The sequence below is a fragment of the Sus scrofa genome, chromosome 5, assembly GCF_054392235.1.
Source record: "Sus scrofa isolate SSC_HxYL_T2T_F1_AM1 chromosome 5, Sscrofa_HxYL_maternal_Yorkshire_Landrace_v2.0, whole genome shotgun sequence".
In the NCBI taxonomy this organism is placed as follows: domain Eukaryota; kingdom Metazoa; phylum Chordata; class Mammalia; order Artiodactyla; family Suidae; genus Sus; species Sus scrofa.
The window spans coordinates 24,873,055-24,898,190 of record NC_139387.1 but is presented as its reverse complement, the minus strand read 5'-3'; the positions used below and the strand labels follow the sequence as shown (position 1 = coordinate 24,898,190).

At 38.7% G+C, this 25,136-nt stretch overlaps 2 pseudogenes; one reads left to right on the top strand and one right to left on the bottom strand.

Annotated features, from left to right (window-relative positions):
* Nucleotides 1–6,361: 6,361 nt before the first annotated feature.
* LOC146403270 (olfactory receptor 6C2-like) lies at nucleotides 6,362–7,297 on the bottom strand (annotated as a pseudogene).
* A 9,285-nt stretch (nucleotides 7,298–16,582) lies between these two features.
* Nucleotides 16,583–17,432, top strand: LOC146403269 (olfactory receptor 6C2-like; annotated as a pseudogene).
* Nucleotides 17,433–25,136: the final 7,704 nt, after the last annotated feature.

The following is a 25,136-nucleotide window of genomic DNA, read 5'->3' as shown; positions in this document are numbered from 1 at the left end:
CAAAACACTCCAATTTCAAAACCAAGAAGGATCTGTTCATTAGTATTTTTGGGGTCTTTTAAATTAGAGCATTTTTTAGAGCAATATCATATTCGTAGCAAAATAGAAGGTAAAGTACAGAAATGTCCCACATACCTCCTGCTTCCACATACGCATATTTTCCCCATTATCAACATCTCCCACCAGAGTGGCTCATGTTACAACTGATGAACCTACAGGGACACATCACAATCACCCCAAGTCCTTTAGTCTACGCTATGGCTCAGTCTTGGTGTTGTATGTCCAGGGGTTTGGACAAACGTATGATGAGCATTTTATGTTGATCATCTCATGTGATTACACCAACCTTTAATAGCAGGACATTCACTTTAAAATGTTAGTTCTTCTCTTTGCCCTTCAAAGAATCTCTAAAGAGGGAGAAAAAATGTGCATCTTTGCTCAGTCACCCTATATTTAGGCAAACGAAAGTATTTCTATGCCAGTTTGGGGACAGCTTAAGCAGAGGGATTCCTAAAGTGGAATACAGAAAACATTTCTGGAATGTGACTGTCAAGCAGACCGAACCCTGCTGTGGTGCTCTGGGTCACAGGCAGAGCCGAGGGGGATGGCCTGAGGCAGCTGCTTTCTTTGCCAGCCTGACCAACCCTGTGCTCTTTACAGCCGGCAGCCCTCAGAGTCTGTCTCAGGTCCAGCTTGGTGACCTCCCGATTGAACAATTTCTGCTGTTCACCTTCCCCAAATCACCTCTCCCCCCTAAGTTACCAACCTGCTCCCTTATGTTCTCTGAGTTCAGACATATGTAACTTGACCAAGTGCCAGCTAGAGACAAAGGGACCCATATGAGCCAATCTTTGTAAACAAAGTACCCTGTCTTTCTCATTGACCTGTATGACGGTCCATTTCACTCCCTCCCAGGAGTTTTAAGCTGCCTTGTACTCTAATTTATATTATTTCAGGAATCCCATTATTTCAGGAAATTCCCCTCTCCTTCATGTCAACATTTACCTGCATGGGAGATTCATATTTCAAGCAACTTACTCTCAGGTCTCCATCCTGTAAAAGAAAACGAGTAAATGTGTTCTTACCGGGGATATCAGTTCTTAACAATAATGTAAAATACTGACCTGTAATAGGCACTAGAGTTTTATTAGGGAGGGTTATTATTATTAAAGGAGCAAATTTAGGAATAATGGAAAAGTCTGCAGGGAAACCCTACATGCTTCTACATAAGAGGAAGAACTGATTTCTTATGTGTGCAAACAATTGCTCCAACTGACCCAATGTGTGCATTCTGAGTAGAGAATAAAAAATACCCGAGGTTCCACTTATTTCCTATTGTCCAATGAAACAACCTACATTTATTCATTCAAATAATTCATGAAGCACTGTGCTTCTGGCATTGCAGTCAAGCCTGTGGTAACAGATCCTTTGACTACACGACTGCCTTTTTTTCGTGTTTACCCCCAGTCATACCAATATTCTACATTGTGTTGGGAAGATTTCCCTGGGAAAATGAGAATACTTCTTTTTAATTTGGATCAACTTGGTAACTGTTTCATTGAATACATGATGAATTTTACTACCTTCCTCCTATAATTAATGTTTTTCAATTAACATTAACATGGAGGGTTTGAAGACAAACTGTGCAAAACTACCTCCTCTCACTGTCACTGTGGGACCTAGAAGAGTGATTGAGATTTGGGTTTTTCCTTCATCAACTCCCTATTTAGTGAATTAAAACAATATATTTGAGACACTTTGAACTTACATATGGAACAAAGCTCAGTCAGTCTTCATTCGGGACAGAGATTCGAGAAGCAAATCTGTGCCCCCATCCCCGCAACTTCCACCAAACAGTGGCCAAAAGGACTTAAATAACAGGTAATAAGATGAAGTAACTTATGACACTGATATTATTTGATTTCTATGATGCTAGAGTGTATTATTGTGTATTATTGGGTCATGGTGTCTTTTCCGTCACCTCTTTTTCTTCTGTCTCTTTAGCAGTAACAGCTCCCTAACTGATGGTTTTGTCTGTGCCTTCCAAAGGCTAAAGCGACCAGGGCAGGAAAATTCTAATTTCATGTCCCTTCAGAATAACAACATATCAGAAATGAGTGTGGTTTACCTTTCTGCATAATTATAATAAACGGAAATTCACATTTTAAAACTGACTGAACTCACTCTCTGCCTATAGTCAGAGAATATGGAAAAAGCCATCATGACAAATTACATACTTACTTTTCTGATAGCTTTTTATCAGAGGCTTTTGAGGGAACCACAGTCTGAGGAGCACTGTGTTGGAGAGGAGGTTCGTGTCCACTTCTGCTTCCACTTTCACAGTCCACCTGCCCCAGCTCCCAGTCTCACCCTCCGTACAAGCCCATGTGAACACACACACACACACACACACACACACACACACACACACACACACACCTCTCTCACAGGCAAGTTTGACAAACGACAGAATTCTCCTGGATTTTCAAGGCCTCTGGTGTAATGAGCCCTGTCTCCGTTTTCTCTTCCTTCACCAAGCCTGAAACTACACCTGACACTACAATTCCTAGTTTTTCTGCTAACTCAAGGGAAAAAAAAAGATGGCGCAGGGATAAGGAAGCTTTCTCTTGAGTTTTGAGGGCCTAGCTGATCTTCCTGGGCAGGGAGGCAGGTCTCCCTGCAAATTCTGTAATTGCAATATTTCTTTTATAGGTTTAGTCTGCTAGGCGTGCACAGGGAACCTCTGAATTCACAACAAAATAGTCCTTAGTGACCCAGTTGCAAAAGGTACTAATGAATTGGCAGCAGTCTAATAAACAAGGTAAAAACACAGGTAGCAATGGGAACAGTGTCCTCAGAGACGCTGCGGGTGGTCTGATATCTGAATGCCGTTTTGATTTCTTTGTGGAATCTTTATTGTTTCCTAGAATCAGCCAGTTTGGGCATTTTCTATATGTTATTTACCTTTGACGTAAATATCAGATAAAATGAAAAATAAAAACCCCTCCCTCGTTTCACAGATGAGGAAACTAAGGATCAGAGAAATGAATGGTCAAGATGCCCATCGGGTGTGGCAGGTTTTGTTCAAAAGTTTATCTGAATTCAAAGATCCTGCTTCTTCCTCCATACTACCCTAGACAGCAGTTGCAACATTTAAGAGCCTCCATAGCATTTAAATTTCAAACTTGATGTTCTAGTGCTAACCCACCTCTATTTTCACCCTTTCTCCTTCTACTTATGACTTTCCAGGTAGGCAAAGAAACTACTCCTGGTATTTGAATTAATGCAAAGTTTGTCCTCCCATGTACTGGATAAAACCTGCCTGGTTCCAGGATCTGTTTCTCGTTTTGCTGTGCCTTATTCCCGACCCACGAATATGAATAAAGCTTTTCCTTTGACTATCTCTGCTGTCATTTCTGAACGTTCTTGCTTTTGCTGCTCATGTTGATCCTGGTGTCAAATGATGGAGCAGAGGTAGGAACGGCCTCTAGTGGAGCAGGTGTCTCTGCTGTTCCCCTCCTCAGGCTGCTCATTACTTTACAGGGGTTTCCCACACGGAATAGACACGTCCCATCACACCTCTCTGTGATCCTTCTATTGGCCCTACTTGGCCCACATGTGCCCTACACTGAATGAAGTAGAAATTCCAGAACTTTCTCCGTATGCTGTTGAGGAAAGCATCCAAAGTCTCTACTGGAGAAGATTTATTATGCAAGACTTGCTTGTCTACTCTTTAACAAAAGTCCAGGAAATTCCAAGGGATAATCCATTCAGCAGCCTTTGAGAAATACATTGTTGACCAGGAGACTTGGCTTCCTGAAGTGCTCTGTAGTGACTATTCTTAAAGTCCAGGAATGACAATGGGAAACAGTGGTTTCGAAAAGAGCTCCGTAAATTCAGTGGGATGAGGGAACTCTAGAGAGTAGGGGCCAGGTGGTGGCAGCACTTAAACTCGAGAGATAAGTGTGGTTGCCACGGTGTCCAATAGGGTTGAAAGGTTTGATCTGTAGTGATGTCTGGTGTTGGCTAAATTATCATGCTGCCTCTAGGACTAAAATAGATGGGCAGTCACAATGGGGAAAGAATAGTCTCTTCAATAAATGGTGGGATAAATTGGATATCTACATGCAAAAGAATGAAACTGGACCCTTATTTTACACCATATATAAAAATCAACTCAAAATTAATTTGACTCAAATCTTAAGACCTGAATATATAAAACTCCCAGAATAAAATGTAGTGAAAAACTCCTTGACATTGGCTTTGGAAATAATTATGTTTGGATATGACACCAAAAGCTCAAGCAACAAAAGCAAAGTTAAACAAGTGAGACTAAACAAACTAAAAAGATTCTGCACAGCTAAGGAAACAATCAATAAAATGACAACGCAGTCTATGGAATGGGAGAAAATAATTGCAAACTATATATCAGATATCCAATATATATATAAAGATTTCTTAAAATTGAATGACAAACCCCTCAACAACCTGATTTAAATGAAGGCCAAAGGATCTGAATAGACATTTTCCCAGAGAAGACTTTAAAAAGGCCATCAGGGAGTTTCCATTGTGTTGCAGCAGAAATGAATCTGACTAGGAACCATGAGGTTATGGGTTTGATTCCTGGCCTTGCTCAGTGGGTTAAGCATCCGGCGTTGCCGTGAGCTATGGTGTAGGTCGCAGATGTGGCTCGGATCTGGTGTTGCTGTGGCTGTGGTGTAGGCTGGAGGCTATAGCTCCGATTAGACCCCTAGCCTGGGAACCTCCATGTGCCACAGGTGTAGCCATAAAAAGACAAAAAGCCCCTCCCCCCAAAAAGGCCATCGGGTACATAAAAAGATGTGGAATATCAATAATATTCACAGAAATGGAAATGGAAACCTCAATGAGATACAGCCACACACCTGCTGCAATAAAAATATTACAGTTGTTGATAACAAGTGTTCATAAGTATGTGGAGAAAAGGGAACCCTGGGACTCTGTTGGTGGGAATGAGTAAAATGGTACAGCCATTACAGAAAACAATGTGGAGTTTCCTCTAAAAACTAAAAATAGTACTCTCATATGATATAGCAGTATTTCTTCTGGGTATATACTCTAAGGCAACAAAAATCACTATTTCAAAGAGATATCTGCCCTCCCATGTTTATTGCAGCCTTAGTAAATTAACCAAGCATGAGTAAACAGCCAAGATATGGAGACCAATTGAGTCGTAGATGGATAAATGGGTAAAGAAGAGGAAGTATATACAAAGGAATATCATTCAGCCAAAAAAATAAGAAAATTCTACCATTTTTGACAACACAACTAGATTTTGAGGACAGTATGTTAAGTAAAATAAGCCAGACAGAGAAAGACAGAATCTAAAAAAATGCATAGGAACAGAGACCAGATTTGAAGTTTGCCAGTGGCTGGGGGAAATGGGTGAAGCTGGTCAAAGACACAAATTTCTGGTTACAAGATAAATAAGTCCTGAGGTTGAAATGTAAAGTATGATGATTATAGTTAATGATAGTCTATTGTACTTAATGAAAGTTTCCAAGAGACTAGATCTTAAATTCTCACACAGGAAAAAAATTGTACAGCCATTATAGAAAACAGAGGTAACTGGTGTTAACTAAACTTATGATAATCACTTTGTAATATACACACATGTAAAATCTTTATGGAGTACACCTTAAGCTTATACAATGTTATTTGTCAATTATATATAATAAGATTGGAAAAAATAAAGGTCTCTAATGTCAAAAATAAAAAAAAGTTTCAGTTTAATAATAAATTAGTTCCATCTTAGTCTGTAGCTAGGTGGTTTGTATTAAAAAAAAAAGAGAGAGAAACAAATTACATCTACACATTATCTTGTTTTTGAAACAGTGGATGCTAGGAAAGAATCCCAAGATAAATAATTTTTGACCTGGAAGAACATAAATTTAAAGAAATGAATGGAAAAGGACAGCTCTTTTTTTTTTGTTACTGCATTTTTGTGTTTCAGATGTAAGGAAGATGAGGTATTATTTGGACCTTCTGGAAATTTATATTCATGCTCACTTATAAAAGTGAACAACAATGGAAGTTCTATTTTTTTTAAAGTTTTATTGAAGTTGATTTACAATGTTGTGATAATTTCTGCTTATAACAAGTGACTCAGTTATACATGTACCCACCGCCATTATTTTTCAGAAAGGTCTATTTGAATTAAGGCTACAGTGCTTTCTTCAGTCCATGGTCCTCAGAGTAATAGAAAAGAAGCTTTGGTGGCAAGTTAGGCTCTAAATTCAGGACTGTATGCTTGATTTGAATTAGAACACAGTAAAAGATGAAATATTTATGTGTGTAAATTTTAAATTTTTACAATCATTGCCTAACCCTTTGAAAGAAAAGCCATCCTTTTTATTAGGTCCCTGAAGGCTTGTTTGACTTGCTTATTCCGTAGCGTATAAATGAAAGGGTTCATCAGAGGAATCACCGAAGTGTTGAGCAGGGACACCGCCTTATTAATGGCCACTCCTTCCTATGCCGGCTTGATATAGATAAAGATGCAACTTCCATAGGTGATGGAGACCACAATGATGTGGGAAGAACAGGTGGAGAAAGCCTTTTTTCTCTGCTGGGCTGAAGGGAGCCTTAAAATGGACTTGATGATGTAGGTGTAGGACACAATCACACAGACGAGTGTGACCATGAGGGTCAGCACAGCCATGATTAAAACAAGTTGTTCTACAAACTGAGTGTCTGAGCACACGATCTTTAGAAGAGGAGATGCATCATAGCCAAAGTGGTCAAGGAGATTGGAGTCACAGAAATCTAGCTGAACTCCTAGGCTGAGAGGTGGGAGTACGACAATTAACCCAATCAGCCAACAGCCAAGGACAAGAACGGTGCATATCCTTCCATTCATGATGGCGGTGTAGTGCAGGGGCTTGCAGATGGCCACGTAGCGGTCATAGGACATGGCCGTTAGGAGAAAAAATTCTGTTGCTCCGATGAGGATGATGAAAAATAACTGAATGACACAGGCATTATAGCTCACACTTTTGTCCCCAGTTGTCATGCTGTACAGGAATCGAGGAACACAGACAGTTGTAAATATTATCTCTAGGATGGAGAAATTCCGAAGGAAAAAGTACATGGGTGTTTTAAGGTGAGAGTCCACCAGAGTGAGGAGGATGATGACCAGATTTCCAACAACAGTGAAAATGTAGGTCAGAAACAGGAATACCGAAAGAAACACCTGGAGTCGTGGGTCATCTGTTAATCCTAGTAGGATGAAGGAAGTGATAGCAGAATGATTTTTCATCACAGTCGTCAGATACATAAGAAGTCTGTATTAATAAATCATAAATTTTGAATCTGAGGAATAAAATATAAAAATAATATCTCAATAAGCTATGTATAGAAAAGTCGCGAAAGAAGCCTGTAGAAGCACATTTTAGAGCTTTTACTTGATCATCAATGATCACGGTGTAAGTGAGCACATCGTGCTTCATTTCCCTGGAGTCTGTTTTCCCTTCCTTGCTCTTCAGACTGTAGTTTATGAAAAATACTCATCTGAAATTTCATGTCTGCTCCCGCAAATTTATTTTTTATTTTATTTTTTATTTATTTATTTTTTTGTCTTTTTTTTTTTTTTTTTGCTATTTCTTGGGGCGCTCCCGCGGCATATGGAGGTTCAGGCTAGGGGTCGAATCGGAGCTGTAGCCGCCAGCCTACGCCAGAGCCACAGCAATGCGTGATCCGAGCCGTGTCTGCAACCTACACCACAGCTCATGGCCACGCCGGATCCTTAACCCACTGAGCAAGGGCAGGGATCGAACCTGCAACCTCATGGTTCCTAGTCGGATTCGTTAACCACTTCGCCACGATGGGAACTCCTGCTCCCGCAAATTTAAATGTAGATCTCACAGTCCCCGGAGATTTGGCAGCCATCCTGGTGTCTCCAGTCCTCAGTGTAGAGTAGGAGATCCACAAATGACCATTAATATAAAAAAATGGATAAAAATTTGTTTTATCCACTTGCTATTAAAGCCTGTCAACGTATCATTCTCATACCTTAGGGTCATAAAATACCAACAATGGCTTATTCACACTATTTTCTGTGCTTTGCAACACATGTCCCCTTCAAATAATTTCTTAATCCCTCAACATCTTAGAGAAGCTTTTATTGTTTGGGTGACTTGGGAGCAGTATCACGAGTTATCATGAAATTTCCTGAGTCCCATCCTCCTCCAGAACTTCTTTGCACTCCTTTCATGATAGATAACATGCTGAAATAATAGCATATTCGTGTTTTTCTTGTGAAATTTGTGTTTCTCTTGTGAATCAGTTTGACCAGCCTCTGTTTTTTGTCCTTTCTTGAATTCCTGTTTCAACGTTCATCCATTGTCTAAGGTCCCACCTGTCCTAAGCTTTCCCAGAACCCTAACAAATTGAATGTTTTGATCGTTTTCTCCAGGGAACAGAGTCCTGCCCTTAGGCTTTGCACAATCCTTACAGAACCTCCTACTTCAGCTCCCAAATGCCTTCTGAGGCTGCTTTCCAGCTCCCTAATAACATAAAATCTATATCCTCCAAGATGTAGAAGAGGGAGGATATTTCTTGGGGGAAGCGCTGCTTTCTTTGCCATGATTTCTTTCACTGAAGACACACCTTACTATTGGGAATGGCTTTAATCACTGCTACCCTATCAATGCTTGAGGACATCTCTGTTCTCAGCAGCCTGGCCCAAGAAGAGACTTATATTCTGTGCTTATTCCTCCAAAGAACGGGGATTGTCAGGCATTAACATTAACAAGGACTAAATATGACACAGAAAATAAATAAAACTTGCTATTAAGTGTGACTATTCTTAAAAGCTGAAAATCCACAATCCATCCTTAGGCGCTTCCCTACAAGGTTGCCTCCCTGTGTTGCTTCCTTTGAGGATCATGGCAAGCAGCCATCATTTCATCACTTTCCAGGAAGCCCTTGAGCAGTTTTTCATTTCTCACATTTCTCATCTATTTACTCACTCTCCCAGGGATGAGGGTATATTGAACGTCTAAGAAATATCAGTGCTGGAATTTAAGCCAGTTCAAATTGGATCCAAAGATTCCATGTTTCCAGGAAAGTTGTCATTTTAGGATGTGGGGCAACTGCTCGTCCTGTGTCAATTCTCATAGTCACAAATTAGTTAAAATGTTAACTTTTCAAATGTTTCCTAGCTGCGAATGGTACCTCCAGGGCATCTGGGTTACTTCAGTAAGTGACTAGAATGGTATTTCCTTAGGAGATAAATTCCTTTGCAATGTGAACGTTTTTTATGTGATGTTTAAAATATTCCCCACGAAGTACCTTGTGTGCTGTTTCCCTCCTGGCCCAGGAAAGGTATCCTGTCTTGTCTGTTAGGCTGGTTGCCAGAATGTGATAGGACACCTTTCTAGGAAAAGTCTGCTGACCTTTGCTTACAGCATAAAGGGTTTGCCTACATGTTGACGACATTTAAATAAGGTGTGCCTGTGCCGGGATTGCTCTCTGAGGCTGATGTGATGGTTTCCTGAGAGCCACACATCTTCCCACTTAGTGCCTCCAAAGTTGTCCTCAGCTCCTTCTACCCATGGACCCCAATGCTCATGCTGCCCAATACACTGACTCCCACTTAACATTGCGGGGTGGTACACCGCTGCATACCATAAAAATATATAACCTTGTGCCTCAGTTCAGAGGACATGGTGGAATGAGATTCGCAATTGAACTTCACATTACTGTTTGAATGACTGCTTTAAGAGGAAAATCATAATAGAAAGAAATTATATTTAATTCTGTAGTTTTAGGCTATGACTGTTTCACTTCCTGCTCTCAAGTAATCATTTTAAATTATGAAGAATTGTTATTTATTATTTTTGTCTTTTGAGATAATAACATTACCTTAATCCCTCACTATAAAATAAAAATATGTATTTATTCTCTACATTCACCTAGAACTGAGACAAATATAAGAAAGCAAGATTTCCTAAAATCACCTTGTACAGAGTTCATCATTTTTCATATCTTGTTGAATTTATTTACAATCTGTTTGTACATATATTAGTTATGTACAAAGGCAGTTATATATAGTTTGTGAAATTAATTTCATATATAAATAACATTTGATATTTTCCTCACTTAACCTCACCTTTATTCATGCAATTGTTTTTATAGTACTTAGAATGTATTTCCTCATGTCATTAAATATTCTTTAAAAACACAACTTTGCTTATTATATCCAAACATATAAAGGAGAAAACGATAAAGTTAGTAGTTTTAATATTGATCATCAAAATTTCTTCCATTTGTTATAAAATAATCTTTTAGTGGGCATTCTTATATATAAAACTTTTTTTTTTTTAACTCATCAAATTTCACATTTAAGAACTGGTCAAAAAGAAACATTGAATAAAGGGCTCCCCATATTTACTGCTAAGCCAGTCCTTTAGGAAATTTGTCCTCATGTATAGTTCCGCTATTTGTAAGTGAGAATCTCTATTTTCTGAAGCCTTAGGGATTTGAGCATTACTGCTTTGGATTTTTTTTTCCTTGTCTTTTTGCCTTTTCTAGGGCCACTCCCGCGGCATATGGAGATTCCCAGGCTAGGGGTCCAAACGGAGCTGTAGCCGCCCGCCTACACCAGAGCCACGGAAACGTGGGATCCGAGCCACGTCTGCAACCTACACCACAGCTCATGGCAATGCCGGAACCTTAACCCACTGAGCAAGGCCATGGACCGAACCTGAAACCTCATGGTTCCTAGTCGGATTCGTTAACCACTGCGCCACGATGGGAACTCCTGGATATTATTTTCAATACTTTTACTAACAAGATAATCCTGATTTTTTAAAATTGGTATTCTTCTTGTGAAGTTTGCCACTTTATTCTAATTCATAGTCATTTCACTTCAAAATCATCACCATTATGTTTATCTGACCTTATGATGTTTTCAATTAATAACAAACATGCTTATTTTACATTCCTTTTTTTTTTTTTTTTTGGTGGCACTTGCTTCATTTGGAAGTTCCCGGGCCACAGCAATAACCAGAGCTACAGCAGTGACAATGCTGGATCCTTAACCCACTGAGCCACCAGAGAACTCCTTTACTTTACTTTTTTTGTTTGTTTTTATATATTTACCTATGTGAGTTATTTGAGTTGCACTAGTAAAAGAACAATTAACATCAGAGGCTCTAAAATCCTAAAATGTAGTCTGACCTAATTAATGTGACTTTAATTATTATGGATTTGGACAGAACTGAGGCAGCCCAAGGGATGCACTGGAAATGTTTAAGGATAAGTTAAATAACCATTTAGCAGAGTAATGGAAAGGGGTGGTTGCCCCTTTGAGGCTGTTTCTAACCCTCATGTTGTAAGGGTCTATGAAAACATGAGGAATATTTTTTGAGCTTCATTTTTGGCCCCTCTCATTATGCCATGGCAGTGCCAACACTGCTGTGTACGTATCTGGTCTTACCCTTAAGTCTAATCTCTTCCAAGATCACAACCCAAGAGTCATGTTCAGATTGATTATCATGTTACATAGAACAAAGTGGCAGCTCAAAGATTACTTTTCAAATCCTCTCTGAACACAAAGGTACTTCTTATACTCACATTTTCCAGCAGAAAGTTTTAAACTCAGTGCCTTTCCCCAAGGGCTGCTTTTACACAATTTCCCTGGTTCCAGTTTTCGAACTTTTAGGCACAAAAATGACAAACATTTCATACTTACTTTCTGATGGTTCCCTATGACTTTTCAGGACATTTAACCCAAAGTTCCTTCATGAGTCTGAGAAATACTGGGTGCTAGTGACTATAATTTTGAGCTAAGTTTGCCCTGCATACTCTTCCAGGTAAGAGTGTCTGCAAATGCAAGGTAATGGGCAGTGAGCTACCAAACATCACCACGTAGCAAATGGAATCTGATGAGAGTGCCTGTCTCTCATGTGACTATTATAAATACTTCTCTAAATTCTGTGATCGAAAGAATGGAAAACAATAGTAAATAAATGCTAGCAACTCTCCCTGGCTGTGAAGTGAAGATGCGCTGAGCTTTTTTTGCAAAGATATGGATTACTCTATACATTTTCATTAGTAGAAATGGCAGGTGTTTTCTTGGTTTTCTCTGCTTAAGTGCATGGGGATCAATTGAGGGAACAAACAAAAATGTTCTTGGTGACCCTATTCAAAACCACCAATGAACCTATAGTAAAATTAACTTTGGCAGAAAAAAAAATTAGCACCTGTATGGCAGTGTCCACAGAGATGAGAAATGAAATCATAATAGCATCAGTTGCAGGGCAAAAAGAAAGTCAAATGATAAAATGACAATCAGATTCTCATAGTGTTCTTTTTACGTGATCTAAATGCTGGGGGTCAGCCGATGAATTTTGTTATAAGACACCCTTAAGTGATCTACTCAAGTCACTTTTAAAATATAAAATTAAAAATTAAAAAAATCCCTAAATACTTCTTAAGAATAATTATCTCTCAATGTATTGTATTTCATTGCATTAATGGATCAATATATGCCATAGGTTCATCATTGGAATTCCTAGTAAAGAAGATGAAATTGCTCCAGGAAGATTATTTCTCGTAGAAAATTATACAGTTGAGAAAGGAACCATTCAAGTTTGAGACCAAATTAATTCAACTTAAGAAATAAAAACAATCAAAATGTTTTACTTTTATTGTAACCAATAGAATTAGGTAATGGTATATTCCAGCAAGAAAGAAAAAAATGCATTCACCCAAGAGAGGAAAATATCTTTAGGGTAACAGGAGTAGGGTAGTTACAGATATGAATAACACTTATTCTTAAAACTAAAATAATATTAGTAATAAAAGGAAAATATTACCATCTCTCTCATAAGACATCAGTTAATAGTCTCTAATAAAATAGTCCAAAACAAGTGGAAGAAGAAAAAAAAAATAAGGCTAAGTGATTTGCCTTATTAGCAATGGGGGCCTAGATATCAACTCTTCCTAGATATTACAGGAAAAATCAAAATTAAATATGTGTGTTAAAGTATTAAGGGTAGGAGTTCCCATTGTGGCGCAGTGGTTAACAAATCCGACTGGGAACCATGAGGTTGTGGTTCGATCCCTGGCCTTGCTCAGTGGGTTAAGGATCCGGCATTGCTGTGAGCTGTGATGTAGGTTGCAGACGCGGCTCAGATCCCGCGTTGCTGTGGCTCTGGCATAGGCTGGTGGCTACAGCTCCAATTCGACCCCTAGTCTGGGAACCTCCATATGCTGCAGGTGCGGCCCTAGAAAAGTCAAAAAAAAAAAAAAAAAAAAGAAATATTGCTTAGTTTCCCAAATGATGATGCGAATTTATAATTATTGAGATAAAAAATTTTATTCAAATTTTTAATTATTAATTAGTTTGATGAACAACTTAAAATTTTCACATTTGTGAATATACCAATTAATATGAGTAATCTTACACAGGAAATTTCTAGAAAGGTATAATCCGAGATATTATGGGTGGTTATTATATTGGGTTTACCTTTTCTATTTTTGTTAGTTTAATTTTATTTATTTCGTATTTTATTATTTTTTTATTTTTTGGCCACAACTGAGGCACATGGAAGTTCCCAGGCCAGGGATTAAATACGAACCAGAGTGGTGACCTGTGCCACATCTGTAGCAATGCTGGATCCTTAACCCACGGCCCCACAATGGGAACTCCATAAATAGCAATTTTAAACAATAAATAGAAATTACTTTACTCTTTATAATAAAAAGCAATTACTAGATATTGCAAGAAAAAATATGTGTGTTAAATATGAAGGGTAATACACAATAATAGGAATGCGCTTAATACTACTGAACTGTACCTTTAAATTGATAGAGATAGTAAATTTTATGTTATGTATAAATTACCACAATTATAAAAAATAGAACTGGAAAGTATGAACAAAAACCAAAAAATATATATTGAGGGTAACCCCAAATAAAATAAAATTTTGTATCTACTTTATAATAAATAGCAATTACTTAAGGTAAAAATAATTAAATGAAGGAAGGGAAAATTATTCCGTTAGCAGCTATTAGTAACTATAGATGTTTTTGAACAAGAGGAAGAGAATGTAGACTTATTCTTTGTCGTTTTAGTTTTATTTTATGTAAAATTCCTGTGTCGAATTCATCGTGGAATATTCAGCTCTCTGAGGACACTGTCCCTATGGCTGCATGTTTCAGGATTTTTGCCAAATGATTGCTCAGAAGATTCATAAGTGATTTTAACACCCAGTTTACCCAGGATTCATGTTTATTCACTTGGTTTCATGTTTGGCACATGAAACAATCATCAATCTTCTCACTGTCAGAAATTCTCATTTTTGTCTAGGAAGGTTCAGTTATTGTGTTTCTCCAAACTGGAGAGAGTTCTCGATATTCCTCCAGACCTTGCATCCGCAATAACCTTTCAAAATAACACAAATACTTTGGTAGGAAAGTCTTGGCCACAAGGTGGAAATGAAAGAATCTGATAAATCAGTGCCATCCCAGAGTTGCCTGTGAGGTGAGTATGGGTGGATGAGTAAGAGTGACCCCTAGAAGTCCACATACAAGCCTATGCATAGTTTTCATCCTTCTAAACCTCAGAAATAAATAACCAAGTGAAACCATTATGTCTGTGGTCTTGGAGAGACTTAGAAAATTATTTTTTCTTTTCTTCTTTCTTTCTTTTTTAATGGATGCACCTGTAGCTTATGGAATTTCCCAGGCCAGGGACTAAATCCAAGCCACAGCAGCGACCTCTGCTGTAGCTGTGGCAATGTCAGATCCTTTAACCCACTGTGCTGGGCTGGGGATGGAACCTGCACCTCTGTAGCAACTCTAGCTGCTGCAGTCTGATTCTTAACTCATTGCACCTCGGCAGGAACTCTGAAAATGATTATTTCTTAAAAACGGTTTGATGTTTATGACCAAAATTAGAAAGATGTGGATAGTTAATCAAATTTTGATTATAAGAAACAATAATTCATAATGTTGAATTGATTGAGGCGACTAAGGCTGGGTTGATGCATTAATAAATAGCAGACAACCTAAAAGCAAGTGCAGCGAGGGACTTCTAGAAGCAGCCTTGAACTGGAAATTATCTGCCGATATGATTAAGAACCTTGCCTCTTTAAAATGTTCAGTAGTCTAAAAGGCAAGGGAAGTAAAACATACCAAACAATTGTGTCAACTTAATTTTCAATATATTTAGGAGCAGGGACAGGGCCTGAAGTTTTCAGAGCTGTGTAAGTCTAGAAGTCTCAAGACTGAAGCAAAGAGAGATAGGTGGGCTGTATATACAATCTTCTTCTACATTTGAGTCCATTACAGCTCACGACAACACCATTTCTTTGACCCACTGAGCGAGGCCAGGAATTGAACCCGCAACCTCATGGTTCCTAGTCGGATTTGTTAACCACTGAGCCATGATAGGAACTTCAAATAATAATTTTTTTTTTTTTTACATCCTCTCTAGAGCATAAGGTGTGACAAAACACATAGAAAGGTCTTAATGTGGTTTGGGAGATTTGGAGACTCCTCTGAAGTCTAAATAGAAAACAGAGGAACAAGTCCCTGGATGCTGGGTATAGATCAGAATCAGCAGGGGGAGTGAGAGACACAAATGGTTAGATGACAATACTTTCCAGACAGGTAGTCCATGTAAGATGACTACAATACCTGACTTTCCCCATGGTGTGCTTTTAGAGCTACTCTCCATAACTTCAAGACCGACCGACCAACCAACCAACAGACAAAACCTCCCCCTGTTTGAGTCAGGGAAACAGCAAAATTAAGTGAAATACCTGCATTGTCAATAGAATTGCAAGATACTGTTACAAGAAGAGAATGATAGCTTGTTCTCAGTTGTTAATGTGGGGCAATCAGTGTTGACTTTGGTTTTAGTGTAGTGAGCAAGGAGTATGGCAGGAGTTATGGCAGGAGGAGCAGTTGATGAGGCATTCCATTGCGAACATGTTCACTTAGAGAGAGGGTGAAATCAGCAGGTGAAGATGTTTAACATTTGAAGAGATGACATCTAAGATGCAACTGTTAGGAGTTCCCACTGTAGTGCAGTGGGTTAAGAACCTGACTGCCGTGGTTCAGGTTTCTGTGGAGGTGCGGGTTTAATCCCTCACCCAGGAACTTCCATATGCTGCGAGTGTGGCCATAAAAAAAAAAAGATGTATGACACTGTGACTTAATATTTTTATAGATCATAAGGAAAATGTCAGAAAGCAGAACGTCTAATTTTATTGACATTTTCATTTCAGACATATGTAAGTATACATTGGTGTGTGTGTGCATGTACACTGGACTGTCACATAAAATGTCTATCTTACTATATGTTGTGGTCAAAACTGTTTGAAAGCCAATTTTCTAACCTATCAAATGACATATCAACAGAGCTGAAAGCATGAATTATTTTAAACCATCAAGTAAAACAAAAATGCATGTAAAATACATTGCCTGGCTTTTCTAAACAAAAGTTATTGTATATGTTTTTCTCACCCTCTTCTCAGATCTTACCTTCCTCAGTTTTACATGCAGATTGGGCAGAACTCGGGACCCAGCAATGAGAAACCACACGTCACTAACCCGTTTCATTCTCCTAGGATTGACAGATGACCCACACATGCAGATTTTGATTTTTCTATTTCTCCTTCTCACCTACATGTTGAGTCTAACTGGCAACCTGATCATCCTCCTCCTCATATTAGTGGATTCTCATCTCAAAACTGCCATGTACTTTTTTCTCCAAAATTTTTCCTTCTTAGAAATCTCCTTCACTTCTGCCTGCATTCCTAGATTCTTGTACAGTATATCAACAGGTGACAGGGCCATTACCTATAACGCTTGTGCATGCCAACTATTTTTTACATACATGTTTGCAGTAACAGAATTTTTTCTCCTGGCCGCCATGTCTTTTGATCGCTACGTGGCCATCTGCAAACCCCTGCATTACGTGACCATCATGAACCAGAGGGTCTGCCGAAGGATTGTCTTCTGCTGTTGGATGGCCACCTTGTTGATCATCTCCCCACCGTTTAGCTTTGGACTGGCCCTGGAATTCTGTGACTCTAATGTCATTGACCACTTTGTCTGTGATGTTAATCCACTCCTGAAGATCGCCTGCTCAGAGACAAGGTTCATTGAACAGATGACTCTTGCTGGCTCTGTGCTGATCTTTATCCTGACTCTAGTATGTGTGGTTTTGTCCTACGTGTATATCATCAGAACAATTCTAGGATTCCCCTCTGCCCAGCAAAGGACAAAAGCCTTTTCTACCTGTTCTTCCCACATTATTGTGGTTTCCATCACCTACGGCAGCTGCATCTTTGTCTACATCAAACCTTCAGCAAAAGATGAAATGACCATTAATAAGGGAGTGACGATACTCACTACTTCCATTTCCCCCATGTTAAACCCATTTATTTATACTCTGAGGAACAAACAAGTGAAACAAGCCTTCAACGACTTAGTCCAAAGAATTATATCACTCTCAAAGAACTAGGGGAATGTTGAAGTCAGGATCCCTAAGACGTTTTCTTGTGTGTCTGTCCTATCCTGTCTCTTTCTGAAATATAGTTAGACTTCCATTCTATACTGATCTTGATCAAGTCACTCCTATTGTCCTCTTATAACCCAACCTCTTTGAGAATGATAACCTTTATAAAAAAATGAAAACAGTTGTTTCAGGAAATCTAAGGATGACCTCACTCTTAACCTTTCCTTATGAGTGCTGAAAGGATTACACATCATTTCTCAAAAACAAAAAACAAAAAACAAAAAAACATAAAACAAAAAAACTTACGGAATTATTTTTCCTTATGGAGAGAAATAATGTTAAAAAGAAAGAATATTTTTTTTTTTGTCTCTATCAAAATTTTCTAGGGCCATACCTGCGGCATATGGAGCTTCCCAGGCTAAGGGTCTAATTGGAACTGTAGCTGCCGCCTACGCCAGAGCCACGGCAATGCCAGATGCGAGCCCTGTCTGTGACCTACACCACAGCTCGTGGACGATGGATCCTTAACCAACTGAGCGAGGCCGGAGATTGAACCCACAACCTCATGGTTCCTATTCGGATTCATTAACCACTGAGCCATGACGGGAACTCCAAGAAAGAATAATATTAAAGTGGGCGCTTCGCACAGGCGGCGAGAGCAGTGGCTGGGCGGTGAGGGTCTGTGTCCGGCTGAAGGCGACGAGGTGGGGACGACATGGCAGTGGAGGACGCCAATTCTGCGCTGCTCAGTAACTACGAGGTGTTCCAGTTACTGACTGATCTGAAAGAGCAGCGCAAAGAAAGCAGCAAGAATAAACACAGTTCTGGGCAGCAGAACTTGAATACTATCACATAGGAAACATTAAAATACATATCAAAAACACCATGTAGGCACCAGAGTCCTGAGATTGTAAGAGAATTTCCCACAGCAATGAAGAACCACAAGTTGACCAAAGCTGAAAAGCTTCAGCTGCTGAATCACAGACCTATGACTGCTGTTGAGATCCAGCTGCTGGTGGAGGAGAGCGAAGAGCCGAAGACAAATACCAGTGATGACGTGACAATGGACGAAGAGGACCTGGCCTAGAAGAGCACAGTTGGCTCCAGGGTCTTGTGAAGTCGAAAGGCCCAGCAGCCATTTCCCAGACATTCAAAGGATTGTCTATTTGGCTTTACCTTCTGTCCCAACAGGCCTGATTTTGTGGCTGCTTTGGTAAACCACAAAAATAAGCCTTCCTCAAAAAGAAGCTAAAAAGAAATTCTTGTGCTTTGGAGAAGAAACCTGGTAAAGACAGGCTGAGGTAGTGGTCAGGGCAGAGAGCTAAAGAAAGGAGGACAGGGTCGAGGAGGACGAGGACGGGGAACCCCCTGTGGTAAAAATCCTTCCATGGTCTTTGGCGTGCTCGGGGCAAGGTCCTTGTGCGTAGCTGGTAGAATACTTCCTTGTTGCCTCTGATGGGCTCTCGCCTAATTAATTCCATCTGCTTCCCTGGGCGCTTCCCTAAAGGCCGTGGAGCACTGCTGGGATGAAAGCTGAGTTAGGAGAATCCCAGTAGGTGGCTAAAAACGCGTAAAGCAGCAGAAAGTTGCTCTAAGTTAAAATAAGCTACTGACCTTGGCTTACCTCTGAGGACTCTTTTCCTTGAGAGAAACAGAGATAAAAGAACAGCCTGGCCAGCCCTTCCTCAGGTCCAAAGGCCCCTTTCCTCTGCTAGCGTGAGCCCTATGAGCCGGCTCTCTAGTTAGTCCTAAGTGTTAGAGCACTGGCTCCCTCCAGTTGAAAAGAGGCATCCAGGCCAAATGACTGTGTCGCCTGCCTTTCTGCCCACCTTTGGTTTCGTGCCCCGTGACAGGCGCTGCTTGTTGAGGCCAGCAGGTGAGCTTCATGTGCACAACGGGCACATTGCGTCTTTTTAAAGGGCACAGTTATGTCTCTCTTTTTGTGGACAGAATATGCAGAACTAGAGGTTGATTAATAAGACTTTAAGTTTGTTGGCTCTTGCAAGGTTGCATCAGTTTTTGAAAATTTAAAATATGAGTATGAGAATAATTACCGTGTGAAGAACTTCTTAATGTTCATGCTTTGGAGAGTGTAGTAGCCCCAGACGTGTCGTTGCCCTTAGGTCCTAGGAATATTGTTAAAAATTAATTCCCCCGTTCACTCTGCTCCCTATTTGGGGAAGAAAATGCCCACAGACATTACTTTTTCAAAGTGGCACTCGTTTTGTTGTACGATGACATATTTTCAGTGCTTCTGTTCATTGGATTACTTCCCGCCTCTTGCTATTCCCAGGTTATTTCAGCCTCCCCACCACCCCTGCCAGCGGGCAGTTACATTCATCTTAACCTTATCTTCTAAGGATCAGTTGAGATCTGCTCCCAGGCAATGTTGAAATGAACAGGGCATTTATTTTTAAATCTCCTTTAAGTATCAGGAATTTTGCCAGGAGCTATTGATTTGTCAAGACAGGTATTTAGGTGCTCATATCATGGTTGTTGCATTTTTGAGGTGCTTTTTTTCTTCATGGATTTAAGGCTTGATTAGTTGATGATAAATTGTTTCCAGGTGACTGCCAACTTGTGCTATTTTTATCTCTCAAGAGTTTATTTTGCCTTGATTAGAAAAAAAAGAAATCTGACTTAGAAAACATATATAAAATATATACATATTAGTATTTTTCTTAAATTGAATCTATTTAGATCCGAATTTAGCCTCAGCTTCTAAGTCAAACTTACTCTTTATAAGAAATGTGGTCTGTGTAATATCCCCATCACATTAATAATCAATATTTCAGAAATAAAAAGTTGTAATTTACACAGGATCATATCTGGGAAGGAGAGCTGGGAGACTGGGAGACTTGCTTTTTATTTTATATCCTTCTGTATGGTTTTAATGTTTGACCAGGTGATTGTTTTATTCTTTAAAAAGAAAAAATGTTTGTTTGCATGTTAAAAAAAAAAAAGAATATTAAAAAGAATTTAAGTGTAACAAGGAAAAAAAATTCTCAAAATCCCAAAATATATTTTAAAACTAGGGATAAGTATAAAGATTTAGGATTTCAAAAAAGCATTTAGTAATGAGGTAACTTTAGAATCTCAATTTACATATTTGTCGAATGGATCCAATTCAATACAAAAGTTACTAAAAAATCATTAGCAGGATATGTATTAAATTAAAATAATCAAGTCAAATATACAGGAGATGGAGAAAAAAGATTATAATATGAATACTAATATCAATGGAATGATTTGCTTTTTTGAAAAAATTGAAGGGTAGTTGATTTATGATATTTCAGGTGTATATAAAAGTGATTCAGTTATATATACATCTATTCTTTTTCAGATTATTTTCCATTATATGTTATTACAACATACTGAATATAGTTTCCTGTGCTATATAGTAGGTACTTATTTTTTTAAAATCTATTTTATACATAGTAGTGTGTATCAGTTAATTCTGACTTGCTAATTTATCCCTCCCTTCCCCCTTTCCTAACCATAAGTTTGTTTTCTATGTCTGTGAGTCTATTTCTGTTTTGTAAATAAGTTCCTTTGTATCACTATTTTTAGATTTCACATATGTGATATCATGATAGTTGTTTTTGACTTAACTTCACTCAGTATGATAATCTCTAGATCCATCAGTCTTGCTGCAAATGACATTATTTCATTATTTTTTGTGGCTGAATAATATTCCATTGCATATATGTTCCACACTTTCTTTATCCATACATCTGTCAATGGACATTTAGGTTGTTTCCATGTTTTGGCTATTGTGAATAGTGCTGCAATGAATTTTGGGGTGCATGTATCTTTTCGAATTAGAGTTTTCCTGTTTTTGATATATATGTCCAGAAATGCGATTGCTAGATCATATGGTAGCTATATATTTAGTCTTTTTAAGGAATGTCCATATTACTTTCCATAGTGGTTACACCAATTTACATTCCCACCAAGTGTGTATGAAGGGTCTCTTTTCTCCACACCCTCTGCAACATTTATTGTTTATAGACTTTTTTTGATGATGGCCATTTTGACCAGTATGAGGTAACACCTCATTCCAGTTTCAATTTGTATTTCTCTAGCAATTAACCATGTTAGGCATCTTTTCATGTGCTTGTTGATCATCTTTGTCTTTGGAGAAATGTCTATTTAGATCTTCTGCCTCTTTTTTTGATTTTTTTTTAATTGAGCTGTATAGGCTATTTGTACTCTTTGGAAATTAATCCCTTGTTGGTCTTATTGTTTACAAATATGAAATGATATCTTTCTTGAAAATGAAAACTTCAGTCATTTCAAGAGTTCAAATTTGCACCCAGAGACAGCCCTCAAAGAAAAATCAGCACTTAATTACTCGTTAAATTCTTCACCAACTTGAACTTTTATAGGCCAGCATATTTAAACTTCCTCTGATCGTTGCTCTCTTACTTGAGGCTCCTGATCATATGATGCCCTGGTAGGCAGGAATTTTCTACTTATTTCAAACACCCAATCTCAGGGTCTTCTGGTTTAAATGGCATTGCCACAGGGGCTCTTCGGTGTCCTTGTGTTACTAATCCTCTACCAACACTACCAGAAAGCCTGGATTAGTCCTATTCATCCACATTTACGTTATCGCTTATCTGATGCTCTCATATCTCTTACAAAACTACAATTTCATGTTTGTTTATCCTTATTCTAATTTAATATAGTAAATACCTTGGAGAAGTCTATCTAGTATACCAGGTTCTAGGATGCTTTATGCCTGACATTCAGACAAATATTAGTTATGCAATAGATAGTTTTTCAACATGATGTTTGATACTTTAAAAATTTTTTATTAAAGTATAGCTGATTTACAATGTTCTGTCAATTTCTGCTGTACAGCAAAGTGACCCAGTCATACATAGATATGATGTTTGATACTTCTGATAATGCAAAATGAGAATTTTTATGTGAAAATAAAAAATACAAAAGTTAACATTTGGCATTAATCTGTGAACAAAAGATGAAAGAAAGGCGGGGTAATGGTATGTATCATTAAATTATTTAAAAAATTTCTTTAAATTTAAATCAAAATAGAAAAAAAGCCAAAATGTATTAAAAACTCATAATAATAATTAAGCTGAAAATTATCCTAAAAGTGATGTATAGTCACAATTTACACTGGAGAAATGTGGAGAAATAAAAGTTTAAAAAAGTGAGCTATTGCTAGCAAATGGCATAACCAGGATTTATGACTCGTTTTATTGATTTTGAAAGGAACTATTTGTTCAACTAAATGTATCTGCTTCTCCAGAGGCATCGGGATGATTTCAAGGAACAGCTCAAGAAATACCTACTAGTATGAGTTCCAGTTGTGGGTCATCAGGTTAAGAATCCAGCTGGTATCCATGAGGATGCAGGTTCTATCCTTGGTCTTGCTCAGTAGGTTAAGTGGCAAGCTGTGGTGTGGGCTGCAGATGCGACTTGGATCCTGCATTTCCGTGGCTGTGTGTAGGCTGGCAGCTGCATCTCTGATTTGACCCCTAGCCCTTAACTTCTATATGCCATAACTGCAACCCTAAAAAGAAAAACAACCCCTACTTGTACTAAAATTAAGCAAGATGCATATCATAAACAAAGTGCAAAGATAAAATTAAAATGTAATGCATTTATACACATATTAGTACTATGGTAATAACCTGTGGTATTAATTATTATAATTGAATAATATACTGTAAAACTATGATTCTATTATAAATAAGATTACCAATATTCAGAATTAAAGAGCAACTGAAAATGAAAAATAAAGTAAAAGCAAGAGTAGAGGGAAAAATATAAGCTGGCCTTATAATTTGGATCTTCAACCTCATTGAGGATAGTCTGGCTTCAGGCAATTTTTTTGGTGCTAATCTGTTCTCTATGACACAGACTTCTAATGTGAGTCCATGAAGACACTAGAAAGTCCTCCAGGACTTTCTCAAAATCTTAAGAGTGCTCAAGAAAGCCATTCCAAGTTCAGGCCCCTTCTGACCAAAAATATTCGGTGGCCTTCCAGATTTCAACCAGAAAAAAAGCATGTGGGCAGGTATTCTAACCTTGTGCTTATGGCTGTAGTTTAATTTCATATTTCTAAAATGTTTAGCTTCTCTGATTCTTTTATTTATTTATTGTTTTTGTTTAGGGCTGCACATGTGGCATATGGAAGTTCCCAGGCTAGGGGTCAAATTAGAGTCACAGCAGCCTGCTTATACCACAGCTATAGCAACGCAGCCTGCTTATACCACAGCTATAGCAACGCAGGATATGAGCTGCATCTGTGATGTACACACCTCACCGCAATGCAGGATCCTTAACCCACTGAGCAAGGCCAGGGATTTCATCTGCATTCTCACAGACAATAGTCGGATTTGTTACTGCTGAGTCACAAGGGGAACTCCTGAGCTTCTGTGATTCTGCTCTAATTTATGCTACTAATCCAGTTTAAATCTACGATTATCTATCTAGCTAGCTAGCTATCATCTATCATCTCTCTACCTATTTACACACACACTTTAGTTAAGATGTAATCTTTGCTTTTTTTCTCCAGGAGAGAGTTCCTTGGCTTACCTACACCACTAAGATGAAAGGTATAGAATTTACCTTCTGAATATCAAGTCCTCAGTGGTATCAGCTTATGTAACTATGGTCACACCGCTGCTTTCTGACTTTTTCTTCTTCCTTTTTTTTTCTTTTTCGTGCCGCATTTGCAGCATATGGAACCTCTCAGGCTAGGGGTCGAATCAGAGCTGCAGCTGCTGGCCTACGCCACAGCCACAGCAATGCCAGATCCATGTCTGCGGCCTACACCACAGCTCATGGCAACACTGGATCCTCTAACCCACTGAGCGAGAACAGAGATTGAACCGATGGATAAGTATCATAATTTTTAAATTTCCTTTTCTTCTGACATGTAAAGATGTTTCAGACTCAGTTTGTGTGCCTCCTACTCCTAACCTGGAAAATTCTTCTCCAAGAAGCCCTGCTCCCTCTCAACAGGAAATAGCTTTTAGAAACTATAACCTGCTGTCAGAATTGCTTACAATCTAACATGAATGATGGGCCCCAATTAGTGCCAAAGAATCTGCGTGCTTAGTTTCTTCCCTTAGAATGAAAATGGACTCAGAAAATGGGTTATCTTCATGCTTCTACCTATTAACATGCAGCTCAATATGTGAGATACATATGCCAAACTTTATAGCTGCTACATTTTCAATAATTTCTGAAAATGTCTCCATTATTTATTAACTAGTATAAGGCATGGGCTGTTTTAGTTGTAAATTTTCTGCCTCTGTATATGGTCCAACTCAAGTTTGTGTGCCTAATGTGCAATCAGGCCAAACAAACAAAAAGTCAGGGGTCAGACTGAAGAAAGTTTTATTGGAGGGCCAAGCAAGGGGAACTTGGCAGCTTGAACATCAGTGGGGTTCAGGGAAGCATTTTTTTCTTTTTAGGGCTACAGATGTGGAACATGGAGGTTCCCAGGCTAGGGGTCAAATCAGAGCTGCAGCCACCAGCCTACGCCACAGCCGTGCCAGATGCAAGACTTGTCTGCCATCTACACTGCAGCTCATGGCAATGCAGGATCCTTAACCCACTGAGTGGAGCCAGGGATCAAACC